We start from the raw sequence: 13,748 nt of genomic DNA, 5'->3' as shown, positions 1-13,748 counted from the left end.
ATTCTTTAGTTTTTTTGTTACGCCTTTTTTTCGCTGGGTGTTGGTTTTTAAGCAGCAAAAGAATGCTGAACGTCAACCGAACCTAATGGCACAGATTTGTACTTCGGAACTTTCGATGGCCCACTGCCCTCTGGAATTTCAGAGTACTCGCCGGTTCCAACCTTTGACAGTTCTTTCAGTAGTGAAAGCCCGTGACTTTAGTTTGAGACAGATTGAAGTTTCGAACTGTACCAGCCATAGGTACAATGGGGACGATGGCGAACCTTACCTGAACGTGCAAAATGAGCTCCACAGTCGGTGTCGGAGTTGCTTCCAAGCCTTCAAGTCTCTCGACGATGTCGGCTAAAATCGTGAAGTGATTGCAGGGGCACGCTAAGTCACATGAACCTGCGTTGTCGCGTAGCGCAGTTTGATCTTTTCTCACAGCTACGTTTTCGTAGATTGCAAAGCCTTTACACCAGCACCGTGCTTCTGGTACTAATCGACTACCGCCATGCAAGCTCCCCAACGGGTGATAACATTAGAAAACAAAGTAATGCTATATCAAACCCCGGTATTTTGGGTTTTTAGGTTCTGAAAATTCAATATAGGCACCAACATCGAAGTAGGCATTTATAGGTACGGAAAATGTACCATTCAAATGTTTCTACACCAATGGCGGGCACTTGCTTGTTGAATAGGGACAGTATATATACGGACATAAAATGTGATAGGCATTTTCGCCTAAAGTTCCGGTCTCTAATAATTACCCTTCGAAAAGCAAAAATTTTTGGTACTTGGACGCAGGTTGCACGGCTGCATGCCTCTTTTTGGTTGGCATTTGGTGCCAAGCACGCCGCCGCACGAAAACGGTCCTGGCAGTTTCCCTCAATGGCCTCGCGGCAAAATAGCTGCCAGTGAAGTGAGGATCAGTCGGCAATATGCACATGCATTTGCCGAAAAGGTTCGACCGACGATACTGTAGCCAAAGCCTCTCTCTCTCGGAATTCTAAACTCATGCTGCCCTGCTCAGGCTCTCCTACTACGGCAACACCTTGTTTGCCTCTTTTGGTGAACTGACTTCGTTTCCGATTCGCACCCGGGTAAGATGAACATTCATAATTGGAATATTACTATGCGGAATCTCCTTATTAGCACTACTACCAAGACACACGATAACAATGAGAAAGACTACGGGAGACATGTTCTGAGATAATGAAATAGTATGAAAATACTTCCTGTGTAAAAATAACCGACATAAATATCATAAAGCGAGATAAAGCGGTTGAAATATTTCTCTAAGGTAATTACGACCCCGCGGTTATAGGATATTCAATTATACAAAAAGGGATAACGACGCGTTTGAACTTATGCAAGTGCGTTAATCTCAGGTGACAACCTGCCAATAAATTCAAATCTGTGTATCTATACTACCTCCGATAGCCGGTGATTAGAATGGATACGAGTTGGTCACTTTTGAACTTTGAGCTTCATTTCTCTAACATTAAAAATGAGTAGTGAATGTAAGGAAGAAAACTGCTCGATGCCGCTTGAAGGCCTACCTACGCCCAGTATTGTCACGTGACGGAAGAAAGTGAAAAGTCACAGCAACACGTGCACATTAAACAATTGTTTTTCACACATCATGGTGCACCAGAAACATTTCGTAAGGGGCAATGATGATAACGCTCTTTGCACGAAAATTTATAACCCAACAAGCGATTCAAGTTCCTTCAAACAAGCGTGGGAATGTTATTTTTTGCGTGCAAGACTCATCCCGTGAAATATTGTTATGTCGCAGTATATTAACATAGTACCGCAATATAAGAGAGAGAGAGAGAGAGAGAGAGGGAGAGATAGAGGTTAACCAAGGACGTGCCGGGTTGGCTACCCCACATCGTTTACGGTACGTGGAGTGACAGGTGGGTACGGACCGGGGAACGTAATGGCATGTACTGAAAATAGTCATATGAAAGTTCACGTTAAACACTGATAACATCACGCAAATCGTTAGTTCAGAGATAAGTCATGTACATGCACAACATTTATGGAGGATATAGCACACCACTTTTCGCAATGCCAAACTTCACGAAATATGGATGGGTGTGCATATCCATGGCACATTGCGATCAACCATATGGTACACTTTTGCGCAACTAATAAATTTTGTTTTGCGTGGCAGTCATTTCTCCCCAGATATGCAGCAGTCGATAATTGTTGAGTTGAACGATACTGTAAATTGCAATTGTTATTTTCGACAAGCAACACCACTGATTCGATTTCCTGAACTCTTTCGGGCTTTCTTGACCATGACTTCTGCGGGCGGTTGCTGCAATGCCAATTAGACCTCACAAAAAAAAAAGAAGTAAATTGTGTAGAAACCGCCGACGATGATTGTCGATGTATGTGAACAGCCGAACGTTTGTAGAAAGCAATTATATTTATAAAGGACTGCTGGAATTGAAAAGGCGTATACGTGTAGGAGTGGGGATACTTAGATACCGTTTGAATTGGACGAATGGACGGACGGACAAACGAACGTTTCCCTACCGCAGCTGCCCCGTGGGGGGAGAGCGGCGGAAGAAGACAGCTATCCTTGCCAAGCACAAACTCTCAGATGCCAGAAAGTTAACTCGCGACAGTTGCAGAAATGAAATGGACAAACTTATACCCCTTCATAAACCACTTCATGAAAGCTTCACTTCAGACAGGTCCCCAGACGTGCCTTTGCTCTACAGAACTTTTTTTTACATTGAATTCAATTAGAGTATCTTTGATATAAATAATAAATGACTATCACTAGCTTCACGAGTGCATGCGTTGAAATCATTCACCTAGTCTATTGCAGCCTAACTTAGGATGCTTACTATAAAATAGTTGTCGTATAAACAGATTTAAGGGCGCAGTGGGAGAGAGTCATTGTTATTGCTGCGTTGCTGCTGACCTTTGAAGCTAGTTTTCTTGTCACTGCGTTTTTACAATGCGCAACATCACTGTAGCTGCCACTTGCCTAAATGTATGCTTTTCTGTCATGATGCACACATTTGTAAACGCGAATTGTTTTTGTTAGCTATGTCCGATGGTGGCAATGAAAAATAACTGCCCGGACATAGAACGGACTACCATGTTTGAAACGATAATACGTGCACTGTTCATTTAACAATATCAAGACTTCCGTTCCCCTTGCTTCTAGTGCTGCAAACCAATACCTAACTTTTTTCACTGGCTTTGAACAACTTTTCAGGAAGGGTAACGAAATGTATTGACAATGTTTGACAGGTCCGTTCGACGTGCCACGTTGCGTCCGAAATGACGAAACGAAAGCTTATGCTTTGTTAGTGCTAGAAGCCACGTAATATTGGGCATGTACTTTTACCCTGTGTCCAATAATTACAAAAAGAAAGAAAAAGATGAATGCATTGCCCTTTTTATTTTTGGTTGTGCAAAAAGTGTAAATTTATTTACTTTGTAGTTGTGAGCATTCACTGGAAAATGCACAAAGCATCATCGTACCTCTAAATTTCGTTTGACAGGAATCTACATTGCCTCGAAATAGCATTATCTTCCTTAGACATACTCTTCGATAGTCCTTCAAATTTTAGCACTTTAATACTATGGTTCCCTTAATGTTCATCGCCTTCTACCAGCACAGAGCGGTGGAACCGACATATAGCATTCACCAACGCTCGGCTCTGTTATCGATTCTCCTCGAAGTAAACTGCCCCATACGGGTGCCGACATCACGGCGTCTGACAACTCTGCGACGCCTCCCTAAAAGGCTCCTACCTCAGGACGTGCGTTATGGATTGGACTGTGCATGGTTGTCCCTAAGTAGTAGAGAGATGTGCGCTAACATCTATAATTCATATGAACGAAGTGTCTGCAAACATCGCTGGCGACTGCATCTTTGAGTTAGGTCTTCAAAGGGTGCCGATATCTGCGAGGTTGTTATGAATAACGGAGTAGGACGCAGCCATAAGCGTTCAAGACGTGCGGAATCCGGGAGTGGTTTAGATATTGGAGTACACACCCAAAAAAATATGCTTAATAAAGAGAGCGAAGTTATTTTTGCTTTCCCACCTTCAGTCTAAATGGTCCAAAGAACAAAAGTTGTCGCGTACACCTGTAGAATCAGACTAGCGCCTTCCCAAGCAATCATTGATGTCCACGCCACCAATTTGGGTTTCTCTTTATGAGGGAAAGATAATGATTAAACCTTATCCACAGTCAAAATATTTACGGAAAAGATGTTCATTTCTGTCCTGTTATAGCATTACTTCTAAGTAAATAAATTACTGTGTAGGTTACACAAGGAACTACGCACTGAAACTTCAACTCGCTCGGTTATTCACCCAGATTTTGGAGTAAGTAAGTTCTTTCAAAAATTCTGTATCTTAAACATTTTGACAGTGGCAGTACATATAAAACAAGTTGTGATACGGACGAGCGCCTTCATTTTATTGTGTAGGCGGTATTGTTGCCACGACCTGGCAGAGGCTGATAAAAGCAGTAGCCTTTGGGTTACTCGGGCTTACTAGAAGTCTAGAAAGTGTAGTTGTGAGCGAACCTGTTTTCTTTGCGACACAGATCTTCCAGAAACTAGACAACCTGTGAGCGTCACCGGTGTTGTATAGTCAAACCTTGTTAAAACGATCACGTTTATGTGGTAAATATATGGTTCGTGTGCCGGGTGATTTTATGTACACAAACGCGCCTATACCGAACGTAAACGAACCTTTACTATGTGCTTGTTTGATACAGTTGAAACATGACTTAGCGAAGTGATGACGACGCTCGAATTTGTTAAATTGTTAAATTGGGAAGTTAGTAAAATCAAGAAGGGAACTTTTCTGTCCTTCGAAATCTAAAATTGTAACGTAGCGACAAGGAAAAGCTACCGCGGCACAGTATTAGCCGCTAATGCAGCCATCTGTAGCATAAACCACGAAATAAGGAAAGCAACCACCGCCACCCCTACCGAGGTGGCCTTGAGTTCGCTGTTCTGTGCATGAGCGTGGCGTGGAAATCCGTCAAAGTAAAGCTACGGCCATGACTAGGGCACATAGATGATTTAACGGGACATCTTTGGAGCGTACGTTTGATGAAAAACCCGTCTGTGTCAAAATTTGAAAGAAATCACACCTTTTTTACTCATTTAATTCAGCAAACAATTCGTTAAATCGAGTTTGGTGAAGTTAGTTTCGTTAATTTGGATTAATGACAACATTGAGCCTGATGGGTCCTTGCCGAGGAATGGAAATTTCTTTGTTAGATCCGGAACATCGTAAAATCGGGTTTCGTTACATTGAGATTTAACTGCACTAATTTTTGTATTTCGAATGGATGAAAATCAAGAAATGCACTTGTTTTAAAACAAGGCTACGACTACTCAATTTTGTCAATTGCCTTACACTTTTCCCCAACGTCACTGAAAATAGCGTTTTCTATAGGCGAGGTCTGTAGACCAGCTAGTAAAGTTTACTGTAGAATTGAGTAAAACTACTTCCGAATGTCTATTGAATTTCCCTCCGAACATTTGCAAGGGTCAGCACAAAAGACATGTTTCGCTGGCCCTCTATCCTCCCTCATACAACGTGTTGGCCGCTTGACTCTAGTCGATGAAGTGAGCTTTTCAGAAAGGCAGAAAGACGGCTGGTTAGTCTGACACGTTGCAAGTTCAATATATATATATATATATATATATATATATATATATATATATATATATATTCACACGCTTCGATTTGCGAGGGTACTACGGTGCATTTGTGCTCAGTGCCACGGTCAGTGTGTCTCGTCGCTTGTCACGTTTTGTTAATCATGGAGTATTGTGATAACGTATTTTCTGTTACTCAGCGATAAATGCCTTATTGTGTGCAAACTCGCAAGTTTATGCACATCGGCCTTTGTGGTGGCATCAGCTTACATCAGCTGATGACAGGCTGCAGGCACTACCGTTGTTGTAACGTGTGGGGCAACAGGAAAGGAAGGATTTTTCTCTTAAATTGTTCGCAAGGGATTCTTGTTCTCGCTCGTTAATTTCTTCAAGACGAGCACAATTACTACACAGATAATAGAAAAGAAGCTTAACCAATCAGCGCACGCGTACGCGCCTGTGTGTGTGTGCGTGCACGTGCGTGCGTGTGCGTCACAGAAAATTGATTCTCCGTATTTCCTTTGTTGCCCTCTGAACGTTCACTGTGACACTCTTCGCTGTCTCTCTGGTCTACGGGATGGTCGACACGCAAACAGCATGACGCTCTGCAAGAAGCCGTTCACGAAACGGAAATGTATCTGGAAACATGTGCACTGACGTGCGCACCAGAAATGTTGGAACTCTTTGTACTAAGAAAGCGCGCAAGAGGCCGACAGCCACAGCAGATACCAGACCCGGAAGTAAAGAGCCATCATGGTTCTGCAGGTTACGACGCTTCGCTTCCTCGGACTCCTGATTCAAAAGGGCGAGGCCGGGGGAGCAGGGTAGGGGAAAATTCACAGAAGAGTGCAACAAGTAACCTACTTGATCAAAAGGGTGACGGGCACAAGTCACGGACTATCGTTCTCGTTCTTAAACAACCATGCCTAATGAGGTTATGTTCCTTGGTCTCATAAGGGCCTTCTCCCCTTTTCCTCCGCGTACTCAATGATAGTTGAGCGCGGTATTGCAAGATCTTGCATGAAAGCGGCCCTCATCAGGTCTTGTAACCTAGTAGAAGCAAGCTTCCAAGCGCAAGTAGCCAGGCTGAAGCTCTCAGGTTTCCCGTTGACGCTTATACCTAGCATCGTTGAATGCCTCGCACCAGGCCCTAAAAGAAAGCTACTAGGAGCCGTTCAGTCTGAGAGTCACTCACGGCAAATGGTTTCGGTTATCCCATATGTACCCCATATGCACACCAGGTTGTGCATAATCTCGAAAAGGTTGTCATTGGAGTAGGCGTTAGGTAGTTTGTTGACCGCCCGAAATAAGTTAGGTGGCCTGTGCCAACAAGTCGATCAGATGACCGAGAACAAACAAAAAAAGTTTTAAACAGTAGCACAAGTAGAGGTTTGTTGTTGACTGTTTTGACTGCATGTTTTATGAGATTCCTCTTTCATGCGAGCGTTTCTATATCAGTCAGACAGGGCGGTGCATCAATGACCGCGCGAACGCTCAAAGAAGGTTCAAAAAACAAGCCAGAGATTGTCAATTCTCACTGCATTGCAATGAATGCGGCTGCCAGCCTTCTTTTAAAGATGTCACCTACTTGCCAAATACCACGATGGCCGCGCACATCGCATTTCCGAAGCCTTTCAAATCCATAATAGTGGCGAAGCATGTGTAAGCCTCTCCTCCATTTCCCTCGTTCCGAAGAAGATAGCCTTCCTATCTCATTGATTACAATTTATTGCCCCTGCGAATGGTGAATCTCTTGCTATTTGTGGTTGGAGATAGTGGTAGAGTATATATACGCTGACTGACCGAATAAATTGGCTGCTACTCAGCGCTGTTTTCTGCTCGTAATCATGAAGCAACCAGCCCAAATACGTACTCTTGTGAAGCACTGTGTCGTTAAACTATATTGTTTAGCAAATTACTTTTTTTTTCAGAAAACTCTGCAGCGTGATTCACAGAAAAATAATGCGCTTTACTCTGCAGCGTGATTCACAGAAAAATAATGCGCTTTCTGAACGTCAAATTCAAGGACGTGTACTTTGTCTTCCGCGATTCACGCGAAGCAGAAACGGTCAATTTAAAATGAATGGGTCATGAAGCTAAGCTCCTTTCACATGGAGCGAAACTCACAAACACACCGGGAGCCTAGGCGTTGCCATGAAGCAGAGAGCAGCGGTTGGAGCCGAAATTCCCTCAAATATTTACAAGGTTCAGCGAAGACTGTCTCGCAAGGAAGCTGCAGGAAAGCTGCCGCTGCATGCCATAGCACTGTGCGGAAACGACGCCCGCCACTTTCGTCATGGATCGGAAATGGCACCGCACCACCCAGCGGAAATGAGAAGCGTGACGCCTACGTTGCACACCATAGAATTGCGTTCTTGTGCTATTCTGGAGCAAGGCGACGCCCACATTCTCCCTGTGCTTAGTCTAATTTTAAGCAACCGCCTTAGAGTCTTACGGACGTTAAGCTCTTTTACTATAGTGCGAACCCTGCAGCACTGATAGAAAACAAGTGCATCGCCAAGCGCCTTCCGGGAAGGAAAATTCCGCCGTGACTTCCACACGGCAAACTTTCTTCAACCCACGTAGTTAAATACAAACAAGCTTATCTCGCCGTCGCTACGTAATTCAACTAAGTACGATGCTTCAGTGTAACGTGGTGTAGAATAGAATTTGCTTTTGTGTTTTAAATCGCCTTCTCCAATTACTGGTTGTTTCAAAGGGAGCTTTCTTTCATAGCCAACCACGGTGCCACGACCATTTGTAGGTCAATGGGATCGGTCTCGGCCGATTGCCAGATATGTTTACGTGTATATGAAAGAGAGCGAGAGCGAGAGAAAGAAAGGCGAAGAAAAGACAGGGAGGTTAAACAGATTATCTCCGGTTGGGTACCCTGTGCAGGGGGAAGGGCAACGGGATGCGATAGGTGAGAGAGAAAAAAGTATAAAAAAGGAAAAATACACACACGCACACACACACGTACGCACGATACACACGAGCTGTTTCTGGGGGCACTGTCACGCAGTTTACAAAGGCGTTCCCACGTCACAATCTGTACAATCCTAGGTACAATCCGTACAATCCACAAGACGTATAATCCTACGTCACGCAGTGTACAGTCAGAATTTGTCACAAAGTCCCGCGTCTTTTAAGCAACGCAGCAGCGCCTTCATAGCGGATCGCGCTGATCGAGTAGGCCAGTTTCCAAGAATGTTGTCATCCGTTATTGGGCACTTGTCCTGTTGGTCTACGGTGGCTGAGAGGGCTGCTCTTTGCGGGTTGAAACGAGGGCACTCGCAAAGGAGGTGCGCGGTTCTTTCGTGTATATCAATAGCTTCAGAAGCACACAGAACTAATAAAAGGCACATGGTATTGAACGACTTTTTTATTCATTTTATTTTACCTTTCGCCCTACTTGGGAAGCTACGCTTGTGCCACCAGATGGTCCTGGCTGTGTAGCATGAACTTTTCATTGACGCGGTAATGACAATCAGTGCACTTTGATTTTATAGAGTCAACCAAAAAGTAGCAAATGAAATCTACGCACATAACGTCAGTTCGTAGGTATCTCGAGCGCGCGCACCTTTTTATGGTATATCGCATAATGTTGAATACTTTTTTTTGTTTTATTACACGTTTTGCCTATATCTTACATACCCCTTTGTTAGCCAAGTAACTGGATGTATTTGTCCCACTTTAACATAATGGTAAAAGAAGCGGCAAATGTAATGTCTCTACATACTTCTCTTCTCGCCGTTTTCTTTTTTTTTTTCTATACGAACATGGCCTGAATTGCAGAATTGAAATGTATTTGTCCTACCTGCTTCTAGTAAAGGGAACGGAGGCTGAAAGCTGCGGATACTGAAAAAAGGCCTCTGCTCCCGTTACAATTCGGCACGCAGGCCAATGAACGTAATGACATCGTGCAATACACCTCGACTCATTCCGAAAAATTAAATAAATGTTTTCTTTCATAGTAGAAAAGAAACGAAAGCAAGAACTGTACCATAAGCAGTGGTACGTGAACATTCACACAAGCCAGCTAACATAACGCCAATATAAGCGAAACAATTACATTACGTAATGTGAAAGGACAAAACGTGCGGGTAGACAAACGCAAGGCACTTAATTCTTTATGAAAAATCAATGCTATCGCATGTCACGATGCATATGATGATGATTCATGATGATGCATTTGATTTGATGATGGTATATGATCAGAAGTTTTGAGACCGTGTAAGCGATTTAGCAAACAAGGTACTTAATATATGCGCTGGTTACCATAATTTGTATCCAGTGTGGTATTTATCTGCGTTGCTGACGTATGTTGAAATTTGTATCCTTTGACATATTCTGAAAACACCCAGGCTTGGTTTGTACAACCCATTCTAACATCATGAAATAAATCAGTCAATATAAACAAAAACAGGAAAATCTCACTCAGTAGCAGTACTCAGCTGAATTTTTCTACGAGCTCACAGTTATATTGTTTAAACGCCCTTCCGAAATTCTCGCAATTTTCGCTTCTAGGCAGAAAATTAGAGCGCATGCGAAATAATAATGAAATAGTACATGAAGCATACGCTAATGGTTGTAATATATCGCACTGCAACAGGCAATATAACGTAAAAATTCGACGTAGAACTATAGAAACCGAAGCTTTATGAGAAAGTGGCAAACTGGGAGCCCTGAAATTTTGCATTGAAAGGTGTTGCCTTAAATTTGAGAAAAAGGCCACTTGATGTTATAGTTGAAATAAATAGAAACAACGAAAAATGTAATAGAAACGAAGTTGAAAAGGTCATGTAATTCTGAAGCTACGAATAAATGCACGAAGTAATAGGAGTAGAATATCGCCAAGCATAATGAGTTTGGACAATTTCGACAACCCACAATGAGTACTGGCAATTTCGTGTCACTGGGAAAGGCCGCCTTTGTCGAGGAAGGTAAACGAACGATGGCATTTATAGCAATGGTGACGACAATAGAATATTAAGCAAGCCCAAATATTGTTAAGAACGCGACATGCATGTGCTCCTAATAAATTCTTGATCTCGAAAAGTTGCTATAATGACACGCTGTTCGGTTAATGCCACAACGTGTGTATATAGAGACCGTGGAACGTTTGCGACAGAAAAAGTGTTGCCGTCGAGAGGTAGGAAAGAGAGCCTAAGGGATTAGTTTTTTCGATTAGAGGACCGTGCTATGTCTTCTCCTATCTAGTGGTTCCACGTCTCCTGGATGCGCCACACGTTGCCCAACGTGGTTTGATATGAGATTCTGCACCGTGCATTCTTGTCACGTTCTGCAATAGAGGGTCTAGGAGGTCACGTGTTAGAGACCAAGGCGTGGCTCTTACCAGCGCTGCTTGTCGACTCTTTTCATCTTGAGTTTAGGCTACGAGCAGAAGTGTCGTAAACTGACGCCCTCAGCTTCCTTCGTTTTTATGTCCTGACCGATTTTGCCGTTCTTTATTTTTCTCCATTTTTATTGATGTTCGGGTTTTCTCACGCCTAATATGTGGAATAGGTTTTACTCTAGGACACCGATCACTAGTTCAACTGTGAAAACATATATGCTTTGTTCTCTTCACAGAAAAAGCCTAAATTTCCTGACGCCAGCGTAGTCATCTTTTGTTTAATTATAACAGCAACAACACGCATACATACACAGTTGGTAGCTGAAGACGGTCGTTGAAGCTCGTCGGGGAAGCATGTTTAACTCTGTATTGTTCAGCGCCATATATTGTGGTTTCCAATTCTGATACGGCATAATTCCTATTTAAACACAGAAAGGAATGCTAGGACATTGACCATAACTGCTTTTTTATACACTTGAACAAATTTTCTGTTACGGAGAGCTCATCGAACAAATTTAGAATGAAGTAATTCCGATAGTAATTATGTTACAACTACCCTTCCGCATCTTTCGCGAGTGATTGCAAATGTACTGTCGATGGCGAGAAATAAAGGCGACCATCTCGTTCTAATTTTTATTTGTGCAACTGTGTTTTATCGTTACAGGGTTACTTACGTAGAGTAACTCCTAAGTCCGATAAGAAGGCAGTATTCTGTCACCGCGTTGAAATAGGCAACATGTACCTCCCAAGTCAACGCAGATAGTTGTGGTTGCGTTTTTTTTTTGGCAGTGTAAGGAATTCATTTTGCCTAATGAAAACATGGAGCGACGCGTTATCGAATACCTTACATTGTGGCAGAGTGGTGATTGTTGGGCGTGTGAAGGTATGAAGCAACGTCTGTAGCCGTAAACAGTAATGCGTATTGAACACAATCCATCTGAGTCGCTTTCTTTAACGTTTCGCCATTGCTCCCTATCTATATGTATGCTCCCAATCTATATGTATGCTGCCTATCTATATGTATGCATAATAACCTTGAGGTTCATACCTGTCGTTTAATATTTTAGCTTAGCCTCCGTTTTTATTGAGGAGTCGTTCAAATTAGGACTATAGCTATGGTGAAGACGATAATAATGGAAGGTATCTATTAACCATCCACGTGTTTACGATGTGAAAAATTGACTATTTCTTTAGATTTCGCTTCAACGAACTTGGACAAGTTAGCCCAACCGGAGCTGTAAATGAAGTTCAGCACATTTATGCGAAATTTGGTGAACATTTTAAGCGTCGCTTCTTTAAAGAGAGGCTTCATTGAAGATGGAGTAAAGAAAGGACTTGTGTTATTAGAAACAAAAACACAAACACAGCGTAAAGCACCCTCCAAGACGTTTTTACTGTTGTTGCTCTTGTGCTGTGCTCAAGAGTTTTACCACAAATTTTACCACATAAATTTTAACACAAATATGAGGGGAGAAAGATGGGCAGTAGGTGGGGGGGGGGGGACTGATGGTACCTTAATAATTAAATATGCAATATATTTTCTGCTGTTTTTGTTTAGTATTCTGTTCAAGGAGGAAACTCAGTTGCATTCTACGATTGCCACTAGCTCATTCAGATTACACTTTGTTCTAAAACCCTGCCGCTGTTTACCTAAGGCATTTGGCACATGGCTGCTGGGGGAGGAAGGCACCTTTAAAGTTTGTCATATCGCTCTCTCTTCTTCATACACTGGCCTTTTCTCTATATGAAGTCTTCTCATTCACCATGCTAGTAGCCGTAGCAATATAAGCGGAAGGAAATGAAACGAGTAGATTTCTTCCTCGCAACTGCTGTTTTTCGCTTGCGTATTCTGCATACCAGGCAAAATGTATTAGAAAATATACTCAGGTATCATGTTTCGCCGGTTCACCACTGAAGCTACGCACTCAGTCCTGGATCATTCGCGCCAAATACAGATGATATGTTTGACCACAACGATTATATGACAAATTCACCCGTAGGGTCATACCAGAACTAATACGCAGTTTCACCGAGTGCTCTTCCTATTGTGATTTGCATGTAAGACGAGCAAGGTTCATTTATGACTGCTATTACGGAAAAACGAAGAGAGGTAACATCGTTGTCTCCACAATACTGCTAAAAAAGAGAGACGCTCACAGCAAACTGAAGCCTTGAAGAAGTCAACATTGGTCAAATAAGGAATGCCTCAGGCCCGAACCAACACACTGACAAAGAGACTTGTTGAATGAACTGCACCATATGTGTTAAAGCGTTTGCAAAGACTTGAGTAGGTTTCGGCCAGCATCATAACAGACCCTTAGGAGTTCGTGAAGGTATAAGGAATTCCTTTTAACGTCTCGCTATCCTTCACATACGAGTTTCTCAAGCTGGCCGGCAAATCCTATGTCTATTGTCTTCAACCAAAATTGAAGTTCAAGCTCGTCACAAAGCCTCCTAAGCCCGTGCGAATGCTCAGGACATTATGATAAAAATAAAGGTCTCGAATTGGGGAAAGGTATGTATGGAAATCTAACGAGATGAGAAACCTAGTATTGGGTCATGTATTTACGGTAGTCGCAATGTATTCTGCCTTTACTGCCCACATAATTTGCATGATGGGGGTATCTCAGGCTACCAGCCTCCAACGGCAGGTGTGCAGGAAGCGAAGCAGCTATGAGGTAAAATGTTTTCGCAACGCAAGAACGTATAAATGTAAAGGAATTACACAGGTGTATTTATGCAAAACGCGCCTCAGAG

The sequence above is a fragment of the Dermacentor andersoni genome, chromosome 11, assembly GCF_023375885.2.
Source record: "Dermacentor andersoni chromosome 11, qqDerAnde1_hic_scaffold, whole genome shotgun sequence".
Taxonomy (NCBI): Eukaryota; Metazoa; Arthropoda; class Arachnida; order Ixodida; family Ixodidae; genus Dermacentor; species Dermacentor andersoni.
This window is presented reverse-complemented; position numbering follows the sequence as displayed.